Source organism: Astatotilapia calliptera, chromosome 23 (genome assembly GCF_900246225.1).
Source record: "Astatotilapia calliptera chromosome 23, fAstCal1.2, whole genome shotgun sequence".
NCBI classification, from domain to species: Eukaryota; Metazoa; Chordata; class Actinopteri; order Cichliformes; family Cichlidae; genus Astatotilapia; species Astatotilapia calliptera.
Genome location: NC_039323.1, coordinates 33,235,166 through 33,256,584, shown reverse-complemented (window position 1 = coordinate 33,256,584; position 21,419 = coordinate 33,235,166). Strand labels below are relative to the sequence as shown.

Genomic DNA, 21,419 nt, shown 5'->3' with positions numbered 1-21,419 from the left:
TTCCTTCTCTCACTCCAACTGGCTGCCCCTCCCTGAGCCTGTTTGTGCTGGAGGTTTCTTCCTGTTAAAAGGGAGTTTTTCCTTCCCACTATCACCAAAGTGTTTGCTGTGTTTTTCTCTATATTGCAAGGTAGACCCTACAATAATACATACAGAGCGCCTTGAGGCGACTGTTGTTGTGATCTGGCGCTGTATAAATAAAATTGAATCTCTGCGGTACTGGCATAGTTTACGTCTTATCAGTACAGCAACTCCTTCCAGCTGCTGTACTGACCTTCTGCTAGCCAAATTGGAGGTCCTCATCTCCTGCCAGTGGTATCAGTAGTTCTCAACCATCTGACTTAATAATACAACGATGCACTTGAACTCTTGGCTTTTTCTGCTTAATTCAAAATGATTTCGCATTGTTAAAAAAATAAATAAAAAAATAAATATATAAATAAATATATATATATATATATATATATATGTATATATATATATATATATATATATATATATATATATATATATATATGTATATGACATTGTAGTTTATAGTCGCCAGTCGATCGTGTAGTTTAACATGATTATTTCCTGTGCTTACTTCGTTTTGGGATGTGAGTAAAACATTAAGGAGCAAATCTTAAGCAATCGTGACTTCCTGATTTCACTTCCAAGTGGGGAGTAAAAGATTAAGATGTCAGAGTGCGCCATCATAATGTCTCTATGGGAAGTGAAAGAGTGAGGGATGAATTTAGGCTCTGACATTGGAGTTTTACCACCATCCTTGCCCACACACTGTTGTTACTTCCATGTACAAATGACAGTGCCTGGCCCACACTTATTCTCCTAGTCTGCCATCCTCCAAATGTACATGAAGACAGTGAGTGGGGAGTGACAATAACAACTCTTCTTTGAAGAGGAATGTATACTCAGAGGCTATACTCAGATGTGGGGGTGGAGGTGGTGCCAAAGAAGTGATGCATGAACAGCAGCAAGCATAGATTTTAGTGGGAAACAAGCAAATTTAGAAAATAAGTGAGCAAAGCACTAATGATATAAGTGCAAACGAGTTTCAGTAGCAGGATGCACTATGTGAGAACAGTTAAATTGACTGCCTAAACTATCTTCTAGAGTATCTGTAAATTTGATCACAGCCAAAACTGCACACAAAGCAGGTGTTTCACTGTATTAATAAAGCAATAATAGCAGCCATTAAGATGTGTAAACTATGAAGAGTGTGTAGCCAACTGTCTTGCAGAACCCACATGTATCTGCAAGATAAATGCTTTTAATTGCTGCCCGAAGGAGAGTGAAGATCAATGACTGACATTCTTTGTCAGCTCTAATTTGCCTGGTTATATTTAGCCGTTATTTTGATGCAAGTTCTCGGGAGGAATCTACAGGCTTCAATCGAAGTTTCATGTGTGTGCTAAAATCTCCGAGAGCTAATTCTGCTGTTTTACAAATTCCAAATACTTGAAGTGTGTTATGGGTCGAGGTTGGTGGATTATAAACATACCTGTGGGAAAAAAGCAGCAAAGAAAAGGTGGATTCAAATCCACTCTTCTAAGACAGAGATAATATTAACATTCCCAAAAACACAACATTGGATTCAGTATTTTTTTAAAAACCTCACAATTAGACGCAGGGTTGGGCTGAGGTGAAGGAAATGTGCTGAAGCAAACAGTTTGTGAGATGGTGTAATTTAATTTCCATATCAAAAGCATAATATGTATTGAATGTTTGCAGCGAGGGCTGCAGTGCTTTTGTATTTTTCTTTGATGTGGACACATTTGTGTTCAGACAAACACATTCTTGGCTCTTCTCGAAGGATTCGACTGGCTGCTTAGCACACAGACTTCTGGCTGCACGTCTCTTTCTGCCTTTATTCTTCTCTAACACGGGTTGTCAGATCTTTATATTGACTCTACTTTTCTCTTCCCAGGAGTACCAGATCGATATTATCTTCGCCCAGACTTGGGTGGACACCCGTCTGAGGTATAACAGCAGCAGCATGCGGATTCTAACCCTCAACAGGTATATTAGATTAAGTAAAGACATACTATAAAGTTTAGCAAAGACATACTGCAAATATACAGGAACGTTTATTAAAAAAACTCCTAAATATATCAGCTTTGTGGGTGAATCAATACCAATGTAGTGATAATTATACTAGATCTCTTTTTTAAAATGAACTACTGCTGTGGCTATTTTTCACCACTTTAGCATCTACTATTTGAACATTTTCATATGATAAAGCAATATTCTTCACTCCCTCTGTCTCTCTCTCTTTGGAAGAGGTCTGTAATTAATGGAACAAATTGATTGATGTGCTTTGTTTTCCCCTAGTTGCCCGAGTATTTTAATTATGCTCTTATTGGGAATGAGTGCAGCCTCGTGCATTTCAAAGAAATCTGAGGGAATCAGTCTTACCTCCTTTCCTCTCTCTCTCTCTGTATCAATTTCCCTCTTTTTCAACCAGCAATATGGTCGGTCTGATCTGGCTGCCCGACACCATCTTTAGAAATTCCAAGAACGCCGATTCTCACTGGATAACGACGCCCAATCAGCTGCTCCGGATCTGGAACAATGGGAAAATACTTTATACTCTGAGGTAAAACCCTTCAAAACACATGGAAACACACAGAACAGGAAGATAAAAGAACAAAAATCGAGAGCAGACATATCACAGCCAATGACTGCTGGTAAAAAAAATCTTTTCATGAGAAATACTCCCTCTATTCTGATTCTTAATGCCAACTGTATATTGTGGCTAAACAAAATTCTGCCACCAGTGTTGACATTGAGTACAGACAATAAAAGACATTTGGACTTTAGTCTGTCTAAAGAGCCAGATGGATGAACCTATCTGTATGGGACCATAGCAATCCAGATTTGTGGCTGCAAAAAAGACAAAAGAAGAAAGAAGTCAATGAGGAAAGACTTCTGTTGGCTTTACTGGCAGATTCACTGTTTTTTCATACATTTTAAATTAAGTCCAAAAACAGTACCAGAAAACAGGATTTACCTGTGATATTATTGGCCAACAACTTGTGACTGACAAGTCATTAGCCAATCAGGCTGCAATCTCACAGTCAAATGTGCCCCTCGTTATCATGTTTGATTTCGAAAGACCAAGATGGCAACAAAAGAAAACATTTGAAGCTATGGGTGATGTCACTGTAGCTCCGTCTGTAATTTAGTGTTATAACTCTTTAAATGTTTCTTGTTGCCCCCTGGTGGGATGTGAAGGTATTGCAAGTGGGTCTTTTACAATAAATATATGTTTTTGTTAAAGGCAAAAAAAAGTTTCATTTTGTAGCTTTGTCTAAAATCAATTGTTTATATTCACAAAGAAATAAAAAAGAAAGAAATCATCACATTTGAAAATCCAAACCCTAATTTCTCTGATACTTTGTCCTTAGCAGGAAAGAGCTAAAACTGGAGCATTGGCTGTCGGCTGCCAAAAGTAAATCTTTGAAAGTAGAATCAACCTGAACATGCAGATTGCTATCCATTTGTATCTTGTCTTTCTGTTAAAGAGATGAGACTTGCCTTTCTTAAGGTGTTCTGTGACTGAAGTCTAATAATTAATACCAATAGACTGCATTGATAGAACTATGAACAGTCAACTGATCACTGCGTAAGGCTACCCCTCCTTCAGGCTGGTTCTGCCAGAGGTTTCTTCCTGTTAAAAGGGAGTTTTTCCTTCCCACTGTCACTAAGTGCTTGCTTATAGGGGCTCATGCGATTTTGGGGGTTTCTTTGGAATACTTTAGGGTCTTGACCTTGTGAATAAGCGGCATATAAATGAAACTGTTTAATATATATTATTGTTTGTTAGATGGCGTTATCTTCCTTTCCATTCATGCAGAACGGGCCAGTGTATGCTATGTTTGAGGAGGTAACAAAAGGAACAACAGGGTGCTTTCCTTTAGCATTCAAAGACCAGCCATTATTATAGCTGCGCCATATTATACCGCTCACGGTAATACCGGTACAGTGCTAGGCAATGATAAGAAAATGAATTATCGCGATAGAATATGGGTAGAACGCGCATGCGCATTGATGAAAAAGCACGGCGTAACGGAGAATGAGAATGGGGAAAGCAGATTGTTGAGTGAAACGGATGAACCAGAATTAGACTGTAAAAATGGTGCAACTTAACTGGTTTGGTGTTTGTCCGTCAGATACACAACAAAGCACATTTTTTTGTAGAACATGCAAGCGGCCGTCGTTATTGCCGTAGGCCTATTTGTCGGACTAAGGTGCTCGTAAATCTGGGAGTAATCTGGGTCCTAGACTCCGTCCTTTAAGGTCCCGAAGTCAAACGAACATCAGAAACTGTCTAAATTCTTCCATCTTTAATAAAACGATCAGCGTTGCTGCTTTACCAGGTGTAACTATGATGTTTAACACCCAGGCATCCATGAAAACAGAATTCATTACATTTAACAGAGTTAGAAGTTAGCGGAAGTTAGCTCGCTAGTTTCGCTAGTTACCTAAGCATGATATAGCATGTTCTGACTGAGAGATTTCTGAAAAAATCTAACGTACAGCTCTGCTATCACTTCCAACATAAATGAAGACAGGAAGCTACACAGCAGTGACGTTTGTAGGGTTACTGAAGTAGGGCTAGCTGGTATATAATGATGTGCTACGTGACTGCTAGCGACATAGCTATGTTAGCATAACATAAACAGAAAAGCTGGAGGATGAACGCTAACACTTTTCCACTCGATAAAAGTTAACGTGAAGGTTCCTGATGGTTAGAGACAAATGCAATCGAATGCTAGGATGCTGTAAACAGGCCAAACTTCAGTCAGGAGAACAACTGAGATAATCCATCCACAATATGAGGTTAGTCATTAATATACTGCAACAACATGGGAATAGAGCAGCTGTGATAGAATACAGCATTAACGAATCAATGGTACAGAAGTGGAGGAAGCAAGAAGAATGAGTTGAATAAAGTTTGATTTATCTGACTGCTTTGTTTCGCTTAATGTGCCTAATAATCCCGTGCACCTTGTGGTCCGAAAAATACATATTTGACTTTTTTATTTGGCACACTGCAGTTAAATGTAGCAAAGCACCTCTTTTTAACTTCAGTGGATATTATACATGGTTATGCTCAGGATATGTCAGCCCATTTCTACTGGAAATGCCTTTTGGTTAAACTTTCAGCAAGGAATTTGCATTTGCACTGTTAAATGTTTATATAGCTTTAATGCACATAAAAAAACAGCTGCTTGTTTAAGTGAAATAAATGGATGGTGTTTTTTTTTTTTTTTTTGCGCTAGTGAAGTTGTGGAGTTGTATTTTGTCTCGCAGAAATTATATCGTCAGTTATATCGTTATCGCAAATTTTCAAATATATATCGTGATATATATTTTTGGCCATATCGCCCTGCTCTAGCTGCCATGCAAAAACACCTTCAGGAATAAAATTCACTATTTGACTGCAGTTGGTGAGTCACATAGACAAACAGGAAGACACAGACAGAGAAAAACAGAAGGCAGATCCAGAACAATAAAGAGTAAAATAAAATCTCAGGAACATTACAGTTGTATAAATCATTTTAGTAACAGCAAATAATCTGATATTGGTTGTTGTAGAAAGCAGCACCTCCCAAACATACAGAACACACAGCAATGCGATTTTGATTTGTATCTTTTTAAATTCTAACTGCATCTTTCACCCTTTACATGAGTTTCTGTACCACATAGCATTCTTTACCTTTGGTGCAGTAAGATAAAACCCTTGTGTTTCTTTTCATTTTGTTGCTTTCGCTCTGACAGCCTTTCAGTGGCTGAGTAATGACACACAGGTGAAGGTGATGGCCTTATGACAACCCCCCCCCCCCCACCCACCCAACTGTGTGACTGCACCTACAACAGAAAACACTCAGGATTCAAGTGGACGGGTTCCTTTTAAATTGGAGTGGCATCTGGGTTTATGAGTCCTCAAGCTCTGACATGAGCTTTTTTTCTGTCTTGAAGATCAAATTTCACCTGTGCATCTAGTATTTCGAGCTAGAGCTGGCCTAATGGCAAGGAACCACCTTGAGTGTTTGTTTTCAGACATTTTGTGGAGCTGATGCACAGCTGCTGCTATTTCAGGACAGTTCAGGTCCCGTCATGGAGGCAAATAAATTCAATAAACAGCATTTCCCAAAATGACTAGGGTGTAAGACTCTGGCATTTCATTCCTTTGTCTTGACTGGCAAATTTCGGTTAGTTCCCTGGGTATGCTGTGATGTCTGCTTGTGCAAATACTCAGAAGGGAGCCACTTTTCAGACAGCCCACTTCCATTTTTAATTTATGGGAGGAATAATTGTAGCAGGATGATTTTGGATGTTGTAGAGGTTAATAACAGTGTGATCATGAACTTCTAAATTGAGCCATAAATATGCCTGTTATCAACAGGGGTTCAAGATTAAAATGCACTGCTGTGAAACACCAAGTTTATACCTGCACTAATCAATATTTTAATATCAACAAAAGACTTAATGATTATCTCTAATGTGAAAGAGGTCACTTGTGGTGACACACCCACAGGAATTAGCAGCCGATGTGGCTGTTTCCATCAACTCTACAAAGTATTTCAGTAGCAGTTAAAGGGGAGTTCAAAAAATCATTTTGTAATCTGATACTGGATCTTAAAACAGAAGAAAGCTGTCTTCAGTAGAAGAGGGAACTGAACTAAAATTTTCTGATTGGCTGCATCTCCAAAACAGGTTTGAAAAGCAGGTGGGTGGGGCTTGTGGTAAATTGGTCAGTTGTAATGTAGGGCTTTTCTATTTTTCTTGAGCACTCATAGCGCTTTATACAACATGCCTCATTCACACAAACACACTTGGCCTAAAAGTTTTTGCTTTTAAGAGCTCATTTTATTATTTCTAGCATTTCTTTCTGTGATGAATTTGAAAAGTCTTGCTTCGTTAGCAGGTTATTAAGTGTCAAAGAGACATATATTTAGGCCATATTCGCCTTGACTGACACATCTCTCTCATCTCCGCCGTGTTCGTTGCTGCTTGTTCTTTTTCACCTCAGCTCCACTCTCACAATTTGGCTTTTCCGACTCCCGACAAGGATGGAAGCAAAAATGCAAATTGAAACTGTACATCATCTGCACTTTGTTCACCTCGGAACAAGACGAGCGAGGCAGCCCCCTTCCTGCTTTGACAAAGGCTCCTCTTTTGTGCTCCACGTCAGGCGTTTAATGAGGAATTGTAGCAGCGACAAAGACACAACAACACAAGTCAAAGAAAAAGCCCATTTTCATGACTGTCATTTTTACAGCCCTTATCATTTTGATTTATTAAAGTGACACGTAGAGCATATAACTTGAATTGGATTTAAGTTTTTACCTTACTTGTATGATGTGTCTTTTTAATCACTGCTGCTTTTCCTTAACAGCCTGTGTATTGACTTGTCCAGTGATCTTAGCTGAGAACTGCTGTTTTTAGAAGCTGACATGCCTTGGAGTCCTGACATGTGTGAAAAACCAGACCTGATACTGATGATGAAACATTTGTGCCATTTTCAGAAATTTTACACATCAACCAAGCAACCAAGTGTGAACCTGTACTATCTGGGTGGAAGCCAGTGCTCTTATGCTGTAGTGCATAATGTGATATAAGCAGTGATGAATCCAGTGCACTCAGACCATGTGCTTCATGGGCCGAGAAATGAAGCATCCAAAGCAGTTTACTGCCTTGAATATCTTTGTCTAAGTGCTTCTGTCCCTCTGCACTTGTCTTACTCTTCAGGATGACCATCAACGCAGAGTGCCAGCTGCAGCTCCATAATTTCCCAATGGATGAACACTCCTGTCCTCTCGTCTTCTCTAGCTGTGAGTATTGGGATTAGCATGCACACAGACACGGAAAACACACATAAATATGCAGATACTCGTGCCTATACACCTCTAGGGCAAGACTTTGAAAGCAGGCGGGAAACGTCCTGGAGAAAAAATGGAAACCAAATAGAAAGTGAACTAAAGGCTAAGTGAAAAAGTGCTATCAGTCAATCAAACTTTATTTGTATAGCATCTTTTTGTGTGGGCTAGTGCAGTTCAAAGTGCCTTACAGATGACTGAAAGTATGAAAACAGTAAAGAAACATATTAAGGACTTATTTAGGTATTAAAATCACTGGAGCATTTGAGCATCATTCAGTGATGAGTGTCAGGGCTGGGTCTTTTTTTCCCTCCCAAACTATGAATTTGAGTTCATGTAATGATAATCCCCCACACACAATAACTAAGAAGTGAGAAAAGAGAAAGCAGCTTTTTGGACAATACACTTTGCATATTAATCATCAAGGAACTGACCTTACAGTAGGGGTGGGAGAAAAAATCGATACTGTGTGGTATCGTGATATTTTGTTTGCTAATAATGTATCGATACAGGGACAGCAGAAATCGATATTTTGTTACAAACAATTTTTTCGTGGACTGGATGGTTGTATTCAGTTAAAATGGTAAATGGTAAATGGCCTGCATTTGTATAGCGCTTTTCTAGTCCCTAAGGACCCCAAAGCGCTTCACACTACATTCAGTCATTCACCCATTCACACACTGAACTTAACATTCCAGTTACGTAAGTTGGACTAGACTGTAATACAAACCGTTCAGTTTGTCAACAATAAAACTGACTGAAATGAGAGAAAGACTGAGTGTGAGACTTTGATATTAGATAAAATGAATATTGATAAAGTTTACCTTTATGTACAGAATTTGAATATTGCAAAATATTTTAAAAAATTGCAATAATATCGTATCGTGCGTTAAGTATTGTGATAATATCGTATCGTGAGTTGTATGGTAATTCCCACCTCTACCTAACAGCCCATTGTTCATTCAGTGACGCTAGTTTCAGTCATTGTGCAAATGTACTGTTTATAAGGTTGGGGAGACCTGCAGTCAGCTGAGACCTAAGAAGTCACTTGGATGAGTGAAACGTATGTCCCACTGAAAACGCTACTTCCAGATGAACAAAATAAACTTTTTGGGTGAAAGCAACTACTTTCAGCTACCCCCTTATTTATGAGTGTCACCGCATATGGCTTCTTTACATTGTTAAATCCAGAATCTAATTTAAAATCATTACCCTCTGTAACACTGGTGGTGCAATACTAGACCTGTTAGTGCCACTTCTTGCCTTCTTTGCATGTAGTGCAGGCAGTATAGTTACCTTTAACCACAGTACGAGGACAGAAGGGAAATATGGACCAGATCAGACAGGTTCTAGATTCGTAGGAGCCAAGGGTGTATGACAACAGAAGACTTGTACACAGTAGGTGTAGAAAACACAATTGCATTTATTAGCAATTATTAAAGTTGTGCACATTTAACAAAAGTAGAGCGCTCTTCTTGAAAACAAAATAAAATAAAATAAACCCCACAAATGGTTGACCCAAGGATATATTGTCTTTTGTGTCTTTTCTAAAGTCAATTTCAGTCTTTCAATGTTCAATAGTCACTCAGTGTGTTTGTAACCAGTCGGGTTACAATCTACCAGTTCATCCGGCTCTTTGGGCTGGGCTCGCCATCCAGTACTGGAAAAGGGATCCTCGATTCTTCTCAGGTCCTCAAAACCAATCCAATCCAAATAAGCAAAGGAAAAAACCTGACCATGCGAAGCAACAAATGCTACACGGGGCTTCACAGTGCTCACGTTGGCTCACGGCCTCTGGAATACAGTATCACTCTTATTATTCTTGCCGAAAAAAGGACTTTCTCTATCCAGCTAGCTTCTTCGCCACACGGGTAAACTGATCTTTCACCGTCTGTGTCTCTGGCGTATCTGACTGGCACATGAAGGCACACACAGGTGTCTGAGCAGCGCACAGACTGGGGGAGGGTCAGACCGGCCAATGATTGGTCACTCAGTGGATCTGACAAACACACTCTAAAGGACTAAGTCCTGCCCCCACACCATTTATACATTACATATACATATGTACATATTAATTAAACTTATGTTTACATGCTTTTTATCAGTATTTATTATAATTAACTTTGTTTTTATCAATATTTATTTATACTTTTAATCCCGTTTTTAACACTGGGTTACACTTCACATACAAGGTCTTAAGTAACGAGGCCCCACTTTATTATAAAGAGGTTTCTTACTGTTAAAGAGGAGTTTTTCCTTCCCACTGTTGCTAAGTGTTTGCTCATAAGGCAGGAGTGTCCAACTCCAGGCCTCAAGGGCTGGTGACCTGCAAGATTTCGATATGACCCTTGGTCAACACACCTGAATCAAATGATTAGTTCATTACCAGGCCTGGAGTTGGACACCCCTGTCATGAGGGATTGTTGGAGTTTTTTCTGTGTTATTGTAGAGCCTTTACCTTGCAATATAAAGGGCCTTGAGGCGACTGTATAAATAAAATTGAATTGATTCACAGTGGGTAGTTCCATGTGTTTGATTTGGCAGATCCCCTTACACAACCCTAAAGGGTTTTGTGTCTCTTTCCAGGATCAAACCAGGGATTTTTTGCTTGTTAGGTGAATGTGTAAACCACCACACTATGAAACCATGTACAACATTGTTTGAATGTGCAAAAAGTTTCCACAGTCAAATCATAGTGAAAGTCACCTTAGTTACTGAAGTCTAGGAGTTATAAAATACATAAATGGATTTAGAAGTCCTACATCCACACTTAAGCAAGTTACTTCAGCAAATGGATGGGTACACCCAAAGTATCTTTCTACTCAATTTTGAGCACTCAAAAAGCTCAAAGAGAGTCTCATTCACCCAGTCACACACATGCAGTGCTTTTATCTAAGCACTTTTATATCTAACTTTCACACTCAAATCAATGTATCAGCAATTCAGGTTTAAATATCTTATTCAAGGATACTTTCACACAAGGACAAGAAGCACTGGGGGTCGCTCCACCAACCTTCCAACTGGTAGATGACCCGCACTATCACCTGAGCCATAGCCGCCCCAAACAAACTAAAGGTGTTAGGTTGTTAGACTGAATCTTATCTGGAATCAAGTAACCAAAAGAACAGCAGAGTAGATCCTGAGTGTCTGTATGTTGATTCAACAGGGATAATATTAAATTAAAGTTGACACCTAAGAACTTCATGCATTATTTGTATCTCCACCATAAACTGATGCAGGAAAAGTACAAAGTGGATGATAGAATGTAAAACGTTAAAGTCCTGACCCTCAAAATATCCTTGTGTCTAAACCCAACCAAGTAGTTTTTAATAACTAAGCTTAACAGCAAGTGAAAGTAGAAGACAAATGAGAAAATTGTTAGAAAGTGTAAAATTGTTAGAAAGTGACAAAATACAGTGGTGTCTGCAAGATGCAAAGAGGATATCCTGCCTTGGAAACTGTTATCTCTCAGCAGTCGATATTACTGCATCTGGTGTGTCAGAGCGACGTTGCCAAAGAACACCTTGTGTGTAATATGGAGACAAAAGATGCATCTGGCAAAAAAAACAGCATTTTTTTTACCCATCACGATGAAAACTTGTTGGCCAGCCAGCTCAAATCTTGATGTGGTCCAGTATTTGAAAGTGAGCTGTTGCTTCCACATTGTTAGAATACAAATAGCAGTTGATTGCTGAATATTTAGTAGCAAGGAAATTACAATACTGGATTTGTTGGATAAATGGCATCCTATCACGGTACCACGCTGGAAAACACTAAATGCCTGAGAGTGACCCATTCTTTAACAGATGTTTGTAGAAGTAGTTTGCATGCCTAGGTGCTTTATTTTATACACCTGTGCAAGTGACTGGAACACCTGAATTCATTGATTTGGACAGTGAGTGATTACTTTTTACAGTGTAGTGGATGTTTTCATGAGATGATCATATTAGGGATATCGGTTTTCAGTGGTATCAAATAAGGGAAAACATGTCTGAAATGGATTATTGAGCACAGGCTTGTACAAATCATATGTTCAAGGTTGCTTTTCAGGGTTTCAAAGCGTCTTACAACGTCATGAAAAAAATTATCATTGTTGGCAGCTTCAGCCACATGGCACTGGACCTGCTGTACGCCATTTAAAATCTGGAAATATACAACTGACCATCAGAAACCAGATAAAAGAAAAGAAAATGTGATAGTAGTATCCAGTGGTCCACAGTTGTAACATGTAAAACAATTTTTTATTTGCGTTTCTCTCACAATACCCCTCACAGACAAAAGCACCTCGTGTCCCTACCACCCTGCCCACCCGCCAAGCTGAAAAGCACTAAACACCTGAAAATGCAAATGCAAGGGAGGAGGTGCAGATTTTCTGGCACAATATCTCCATGCAGTCCCTTAGTAAACAAGGACAAACCCAGTTTTATTGTTTAGTGGCTGAAAAAGGGGGGCTGCTAATCCTCAGCAAATATCCTCTTTTTTAATTCAGTGGTCTGTTTGCAGTGAAGCTGCTCTGCTGCTCGAGTTACAGTCTTCCAGGGTTGCATTATTTCTAGAGTATGTTATTTTTAAAAGTATTTTTTTAAATTATATACAATTTGAACCATAATTCAAAGTAAAACAAGAGTCTTCAGTAATGTTATAAAGCTGTTTAAAATCCCAGAATATTGCCATAAGCTCTATCGCTCTATCTATCGCTCTATCTATCGCTCTATCTATCGCTCTATCTATCGCTCTATCTATCTATCTATCTATCGCTCTATCTGTCTGTCTGTCTGTCTGTCTGTCTGTCTGTGTGTGTATGTCTGTGTATGTCTATGTATGTCTATACACGTGTATATATCTATACACGTGTATAGATATATACACATAAAAATAACGTACCAATTAGTAATTGGATGAAATGAATGCAATGATGATAGTGTAGCAGTATAAGTACAGCTGTTGACTTAAATTAATCGGTGGGGCAGTGAAACACAGCTCCCGGACTAGACCAGTACAAAATCAAAAACTACTCAGGATGTTGGAAGCAGTCGAGATGTGCAGGAGACCTTGAAGTGGATATTGACCAGAGCTCTACGTATTCCATATGGACAAAATTATTCGCCTATTACAAAGTGGAAGCATTGTATTACTGCAAAGCAAACCACAAAGACACAGCCATGAAAGTAACGTAAAAGTTGCCAACACTCTGCTGACTCAGTAATTGCAGAGTTCTGCCATCCTGTGGCATTAACATCAGCTCAAAAACATCATAGTTATGTAATTTTCTGGCACAATATCTCCATGCAGTCCATGCAGGTGTTTGTTATTTTGAATCACAAAAGTCATTATTTTGGAAGGAAACCTTTGAAACAAGATTTAGAATTAATTAGGTAAAAATACTAAATCTTTTTTTTTTTATCTCAATCGAGCGAAGGAACACTTTTTCCAGATTTTTTGACTGTTCCTTTACATAGTCAGAAACTCCCCAAATATCATAAAAGAAAATCAAGTCAATAAAAGCAATGCAAGAAGCTCTTTTGCTGCCATGAAATTAGTCTCCCCTGCATCTCATTAGCAAGCCCATCATCGAAAAGATAAAAATCACATTCGATTATGTTTGACAGGTCATTCTGTTGGCCCAGAAATCTTTCTCTGATTTATTTTACATAATAATCATTACCCAGTGCAGCTACAAATGGCAGTATTTGTCAGCGCCCATTATTAAACCTCCACCCAGCATTGAGTTCAGATAATCCAATTCCATTTTCCAACATATATAGAATTTGTTCAGTGTGTGATGAAACAGTACTGCAGTTACTGAAAGAGCTATTGACCGTAAATTGGCTTCCATTATGTCTCTTCTCTTAGTGAAAGGTTTCACAGTAAATAACCCTTTTTTCCAAGGTCCATGTGGTTGGACATTTATCCTCCATCAAAGAGAACGACATCTGTCAGCAACATCAGGCAAACCCATCTGAGTTGAATTTCAGGAAATTTGGTGAACAGGTAAACCTCGACTAAAGGATGCTGTGGTAGTGTCCCCAACAGTGTCACCAGCAAAGCACCCCCACACCATCACACCTCCTCCGCCATGCTTCACGGTGGGAACCATGCATGTAGAGAGACCATCCGTTCACCTTTTCTGTGTCTCAAAAAGACACGGCGAGTGGAAGACCAACAATCTAAAATCTGGACTCATCAGACCAAAGCACAGATTTCCACTGGTCTAATGTCCTTGGCCCAAACACTCTTCTGCTTGTTGCTTTTCCTTGGTCGTGATTTCTTAGCAGCTATTTGACCATAAAGGCCTGATTCGCGCAGTCTTCTCAAAACAGTTGATGTAGAGATGTTTCAGCAGCAGAGGTGACTCTTGGTCTTCCTTTCCTGGGGCGGTCCTCATGTGAGCCAGTTTTGTCACAATGCTTTATGGTTTTGGGGTCTGCACTTGAGGACACAGTCAAAGTTTTAGTAATTTTCAGAACTGACTGACTGACCTTCAGCTCTTAAAGTATCGATGGACTGTTGTTTCTCTATACTTAGCAGATTGGTTCTTGCCATAATATGAATTCTAACAGTTTTCAAATAGGGCTGTCAGCTGTGTACCAACCTGACTTCTGCACAACACAACTGATGGTCCCAACCCCATTAAGACGGCAGGAAACTCCACAAATAAACCCTGACAAGACACACCTGTGAAGTGAAAACCATTTCAGGTGACTGCATCATGAAACTCAATGAGAGAAGGCCAAGGGTTTGCAGCCCTGTCAACAAAGCAAAGGGTGGCTACTTTGAGGAATCTAAAATATAAGACACATTCAGAGTTATTTATCATTTCTTTCTTTGCTACATAATTCCATGTATCTTGTTTCATATATTTGATGCCTTCAGTATGTAACTACAATATAGAAAGTAGTAATAACAATGAAAAAACATGAAATGAGAAAGTGTGCCCAAACCTTTGACTGGTAGTGTATATAGGACCAATTTACAACAACAGTCAGGTGCTTAATATTGTAAGGTAAAGACAATAATACAACAATACAGAGAAAAACGTACAATGAGACAACCCTCTATGACCAGGCAATTTGGCAAAGGTGGGAAGGAAAAACAGTTTTAATTTAGCCACTGAAGCTGAATTACCCCTGCACAACCCCTGTGTAAACAAATGGAACATTGGCTTAAAGGGAGGGGGAATAGAATAGTGTAAGATAAAGGTTATTTTGAACTATGAATCTCCTGTTCATTTCTTACAGTTTATCTGTGACTCACCTCTAGAATAAAAATTTGTGGCTGGGAATTAGCACGATAGGTTCCCTTTATGGAGCAACAGAAACTACATTTGTATCTGTCATAGAATGAATTTCAAGAAATTCTCATTTTATATTTATTTATTTGAATGTCCCCTATTCTGGAGACAGCATCCATCTCTGCACATGTGTTTTTGATAACCTGTTTATCCATTTCAAGGCTCCAAAAAAGCCAATTTCCATCAGTCTTAACGGTGCAGTACAACTGAGCAGCAAGTGTTTCTCTCAGGTCGTCTCCTTCTGTTACGCATAGATGAGTTGCCAGCCTATAAGTGGCATATTCCACGGCAGATGGTCCACGATATGAAGCGCTGCTGTAGGGGAGCAGGAGGATAGACAGAGAGAGAGAGGGCCAGAACCAGTCATTGAACACTAGAATGACATCTGAAAATGAAGCCATAATTGTCCCTCATTTTTCAGCTCTGTCCAATCACGTGCAGCCTTCTAGTGTGCAGTAACATCCAACTACATTTCTGTGTTACCACTCAAGGCTGATGTGTTATAATACCGTCAAAGTCTAATGTTCAAGGCTTTTAAAATGTTCTCTCTTCATCATGAAGCAAATTAGAAACCTCCCCATTACGGCTGCAATCAGTTTCATATATTGAGATGGAACATAATATTCTTGATGGATGCGTTCATGGCCTCACTAATTTCACTTATTAATTCAGAGTATTTTTCGATAGCAGCTGTATTCCTGACAGGCATTATGCAAGCAATCCGACACCGTGAAAACATGTTTTGAATTAGTGGCTTCACCTTGTTTCAAAGATGCTTTTAAGCTGCTCTATCTTTCTTTGTTACTCTAGTCTCTTTATGGTAGTGATTTCTGTTAAATGGCGATCTCAGTATAAAAGGTAGCAAACGATAAAACTAACAAGCCATCATTACAGGCACTTTGCACTCATGCAGCTCTCCACATCAGAGCTGTGCTTCAATCATTTTCTTTAAAAATACCTAGTGTGGTGCAACATATGGAGGATATTTACATTTCAAAAGCATGCATCATTAAATATGAGAAATGGAATATGTGTCACAAAATGCTGGCCATGAATAAGAGTCAGAAAAAACATGTTACATATTCAGTGCCAGGTTTAAGTAACCTTACAAAGTCTGCACTGTAAATTAAAACAAGACCTCCTGTGAGAGGCCACATAGTGCTTCAGGCTAAATGGTAATGCATTTTCTATAGCTGTGTTATCGCTGTAACATTTGACAATCAGCACTTCAAAGAAATGATGGGGATTTAATTAGTTTGCGGGCATTTGTCGTGGCACAACTTTAACATATTTAAGAGGCCAGTCACTGAAGTTACTACCATTTATTGCTATTGCCATTGACCGGCGGAGCCTGGTTCTGCCTGAGAGGTTCTTTCCTGCTAAAAGGGAGTTTTTTCCTTCCCACTGTCACTGTCACCAAGTACTTGCTTGGGCTGATTGTTGGTTTTTGTCTCCATTATCGTGGGGTCTTTACCTTACAATAAGAAGAACGTTGAGATGATTGTTATTGTGAATTGAGGAGAACATGACTGTCTGTAATAAGCTGTATGAAATCCAGTATTTTTGAGGGCATTTTGTTCAAAAACACAAAGGTCAGCTGCATAGTGGAAGAGAAAAAAGAGTAAAGCTTCAAATCATTTTGATTCTGTGGACAATGATTGCATGCTTCACTTCTAACAGAACCCTTTGATTCCATAAAATGTTGAACTTACATTGGCATGGCAGAAGAGCTGTGAATTCCTCTTGGCTCGAGTATTTCATCCACTAATTGTTCAGATATTTTGGTAAAAGCCAAAAAGTGTCAATCTGACAGTGGTGTTACATATAAAGTCAAGAAACTTTCCAAATTCCAAAGCATTTATCCTCTGGGTTCCAGTTTTTTCGAGATATTTCAGTCCTGACAAGGGTTGTAGGACCTTCACTGACCAACAAACTGACATTGCCATCCCTAAAGCTGTCCTGCTAGTGTGTAACAATCAAGAAACATCAGTGTATCTCAGTGCTGTTGAAACAGACTAGTCATGCATTAAAAGATGCAATCAGCAGTCCTCACTCCATCATGCTCAAAAAAAGAAAGCACAAGACCTCCATCATGGCTGCCACAGGGGTTTTTACAGTACTTGAAACCCCCACAAAGGTTCATGTTCAGTCGTGGCTGAGCATTCATGTCGCTCAGGTTTTGTGTTCTTGTTTTCATTTTGAAAAGCTCATCTAAAATGTCAAACCTTTGGGTGTCACTGTGACGAACAAGGGATGCAATCCAGTGCTTAGAGTTTAAGCATATTCCCAAAGCAGCTGACGCTGGAAATGAACCTCGACTGACCTTCTGTACAATGTGCTTGCAGGCTCTTTCTTTTCTTTTCCTTCGCTTTTTCAGTCAGCTAATCGTTACTAAGCACAGTAAACTCTTACTTTTGGACAGAAAGTCCTTTCTTCTTAAAATAACTTAGTCTATTTATATGTATATATGTGTATACTGAACTTCTTAATCCTTTAAGTGGTTGTGATTCAGGACCACGGGCTTGTTGAAAAAGAGGAATAATGTCTTCTATTAGCTTGCATTATATAAAAAAGCTAGAAGAAATCAAATTTAATTAACTGGCTTTGTTTAGAGGGATGTGGCAGAAGAAGGCCTCTCTTGTCTTCTTTGTTTGGAGAGTTGGAAGGGAGAATATTAGAATCAAGGCCAGAGACAGCTGTAATTTATAAGATTGTGAAAGAACATGTGGCTTCAGGGGGCTTTTAAAAGCATGAAGGCTCTTGTAGCTATGGAGATACACTGGCAACACAATGCCTGTCTGCAGAAAAGATAACTGTAAAACACACACCAAGAGAAATATGATGGCAATAATATTTGCCAACTACATCCCTCTTGCATCATGGTGATTGCTCCTCTTGGTTATAGATGGCTATCCTCTAAATTAGACCATTTACATAATTAGTCTGGTTGCCAGTACAGGGCACGACAAGCCTTGCCACTTGCTCATTACTGCTGTCACTCATTTTTGCATGTCAAACTGGTTCAACTTGTCAATTGAGCTCAGCTTTTTTTCTTTTACTTACAAGGAGACACCAGTGTTGTTGATGTATTAGCTTTCAAGAAAATTCAATTCCCAATGTGCTTGCTAGTGCTTGTGTCTAATGTCTACCCCCGAGCAATACCCTGCATGTGAAACTGTGCCATTTTAAGGTTGAACATCTCCAGAATTAGTACAGAACATAGTTGCTCCAGCTTTAAAGCCTTTTGAGCAGGCCATTCTCCTTGTAAGCACTCCATGGAAAAAGCACTTTTACATGTCACTGAAGTGGAACAATGGGCTTGTAACAGAAACACATATCTGACAACACGCTACATTAAAAGAAAAATCGATTTTTATTAAGAAAAAGGCAAGCCACTTCTATTATCTTTTTCTTTAAAAGTAGCCTAGAGGCTGTCTTTTTACCATTACCCTTTAACATGTACCAGGTCCCCAGTTGCCTCTTTTGAGTTTTGAAAGAAACTAATAGATAGAAACAGTCAGTCAAAATCTAGTAAGATGTGTGGCTACATAAAGAATGGTGTCTGGGTCCAGATCCAGACTGCTGGCCACCTATTGGTGAGGGCATAGAACAGAATTTATAATGGTCTCTAACAAAATAATGCCACACCTCTTAATTATTTTAAACAACTCACAATATAAAACATTTTTCTTTGGACAAGGTGTTTCCCTTAGATTATAAAATGTATTCACTTGGACAGTTTGCATTTTGGAAAACACTTCCCCCAAAAAACACTTTCTGAGAGGCAGACTCACTTTAGCATTCTCTTGAACGACTAGTGTCCCCACAAATTCAAAACCTCCACATCAGTGCCGGTATAAGCAGTAGAATTTAAACAGGAAATAAAAAACCTTCTTTTTAAAGTTTTCTTCAGAAAGTCACATGTTTTCAATAGTTTGAAAAAAAAAAAAAAATAACCAAACTCTGAACCGCTATACCTCTGAGCCACTGTATGGATGTATCATTGAAATTATTGTAGAAACACAGCCATACTGCCAACGCCATGATAGGTGCGCGAACAGCTGTAACAAAACAAGAGCTGCAACAGTAGTAAGTTTTCTAATGTAACCAAATTTTCTTTTCTTGTAACGTAACAGCACTACTCTTTAGGCAACAGCAGCTCAACCCAAATATGCTCCAATAGCAAAGTTTGGCAGCAACTTATTTAATTTGAATCAATTTCTCGCTATTATAATAACAATGGAATTTGTTTGGTACCCTAAAAAATACCGGGTTCGTGACTCAAAGCATGCGCTAACCTCATCATCTGCTAGGTTGCCTGTGACCCATGTAAAGTTAGGCTTGGGCTAGGTTCATTTCTACCCATAATATGTAATTTTTACCTATTTGGTATTCCCAAATGACTATCTTATAATGCCCAAATTGCATCTTAGAGAGATGATTTGATAGATGACTTCTGTTTTCTGGAACTGTGTTGTTTACCATGAGACTCAACAACACCCTAGCCCTACCAGTAAACCGTTTACTGGCCATCAGACAGTGTTGGGGAGTAACGGATTACATGTACCGCTGTTGTTCTGGGAATCCATCCTACCTGGCAAACCATCCTACCTGTTGTTTCTGCGCATGCGCACAACACGAAATTAAGTGGCGAACCGTCCTACCTTTGTGAATATTAGCTAGAAAAATACTCTGATGGGTTAAATTAACTGCCAAACCATCCTACCTTTGTGAATGTCACCTACAAGCATACTTTAACAGCTAAAATTAAGTGTCAAATGGTCCTACCTTTGTTAATCTGAGCTAGAAGCATACTTTAACAGCTGAAATTCTGTGGCAAATCATCCTACCTTTCTTAATAAGAGCTAGAAACATACTCTGACGGGTAAGATTAAGTGCCAAACCATGCTTTCTTTGTGAATGTTACCTACAAGCATACTTTAATGGGCAAAGTTAAGTGGCAAACCGTCATACCTACTTAAATTGGTGCTGGAGTTACTCTGTGACAGCAGAAATGTGCATAAACTACTTATGGTAGGACGTTTTGCCAAAGTAGGATGGTTTGTCAGAACACCGTTACGTATTTAAAATACAAAATATGCGTAACTGTATTCCATTACAGTTACCATTTAAAAAGGTGGTATTCAGAAAACAGTTACTTTGCTGAAATAAAGGGATTACATGGTGGTTTTTTCCTGTTTCATATGTTCGGCTATGCCCTCTCTATTTTTGGTTTCCATGCCCCAAACAAAACGCGCATTAAGAGGCTCTAATGCCTGTATCTCAATCTCGCGGCCCATGTCACCCCTACTTGTATGGCGTTATTTTTGTGCCACTATTCTGAGCGCACGTAAAAAAAAATTTGAGCACACGTAAAAACAGATTTGCAGGTGCGTTATGAGGAGAAATTTATTTTGAGCGAAGAAAAGCTAAATTTGAGTGAACAAAACTCATTGCTGCATGCAAAAAAATGTATTTTTGTAATATTCACAAAAATAACGCCATATACTTGCGGCTGCATAATGACGTGAAGAAATATTTTTTTTAAATTATTCACAAAAATGATTTAATATGAAGGCAATGGGCAGAGTGTTATAGGCATCGCCCTAAGAATGTAGCCTCATGGGCAGTGTAGTCCGTGCTGCAGGGAGAATGGACTGCCTTACCCGTTATGTGTCTGTGAGCGAGGGAGGGAGAAAAAGGAGAGTGGAAAAGTACGAGCTGTCACCGAGCAGAAACGGGAGCTGGAAGCATGTAAATATAATAATAACCACTGCAGCCAAAAAGAGTGCCTGACGAGCCCAGTTGTAAGTAAGCTATTAAGACTCGACTGTACAGTTTTTTCGTGTTTTTCTCCGAAACAATAAGTTCTGTTGAAACAGCCTTTCAACGCCTCTCTCTGTCTCTCGCTAGCAAAGCTGACCCAGATAACAAATTAAAGCTAGTTTTCAGCTACGAGCCCAACACAGAACCCGACGTATTAGCCAGAGGTCCCTTTACTACGGTTCGGAGCCGCAGACCTGTTTTATATACGCATGAAACAGTTTTCTATATGAGATCGCTGCAAAAAATGCAGCCTTACCTAATGTCCACCCTACTGTTACTCATTTTATATTAAGATTTAAAAATCTAGTCGGTATTGGTATGGCGAGTAACCTTCAGTAAAAGTAATAATTCACATTCATGTAGTTGTAAAAAGCATGATAATATAATAGGTAATCCAAAGTATTCAGAATACG

The 21,419-nt window shown here is 39.0% G+C and overlaps 1 pseudogene; it reads left to right on the top strand.

The window, feature by feature from the left end:
* LOC113016850 (gamma-aminobutyric acid receptor subunit gamma-3-like) overlaps positions 1 to 21,419 on the top strand; it is a 187,537-nt pseudogene that overhangs the window by 120,900 nt on the left and 45,218 nt on the right.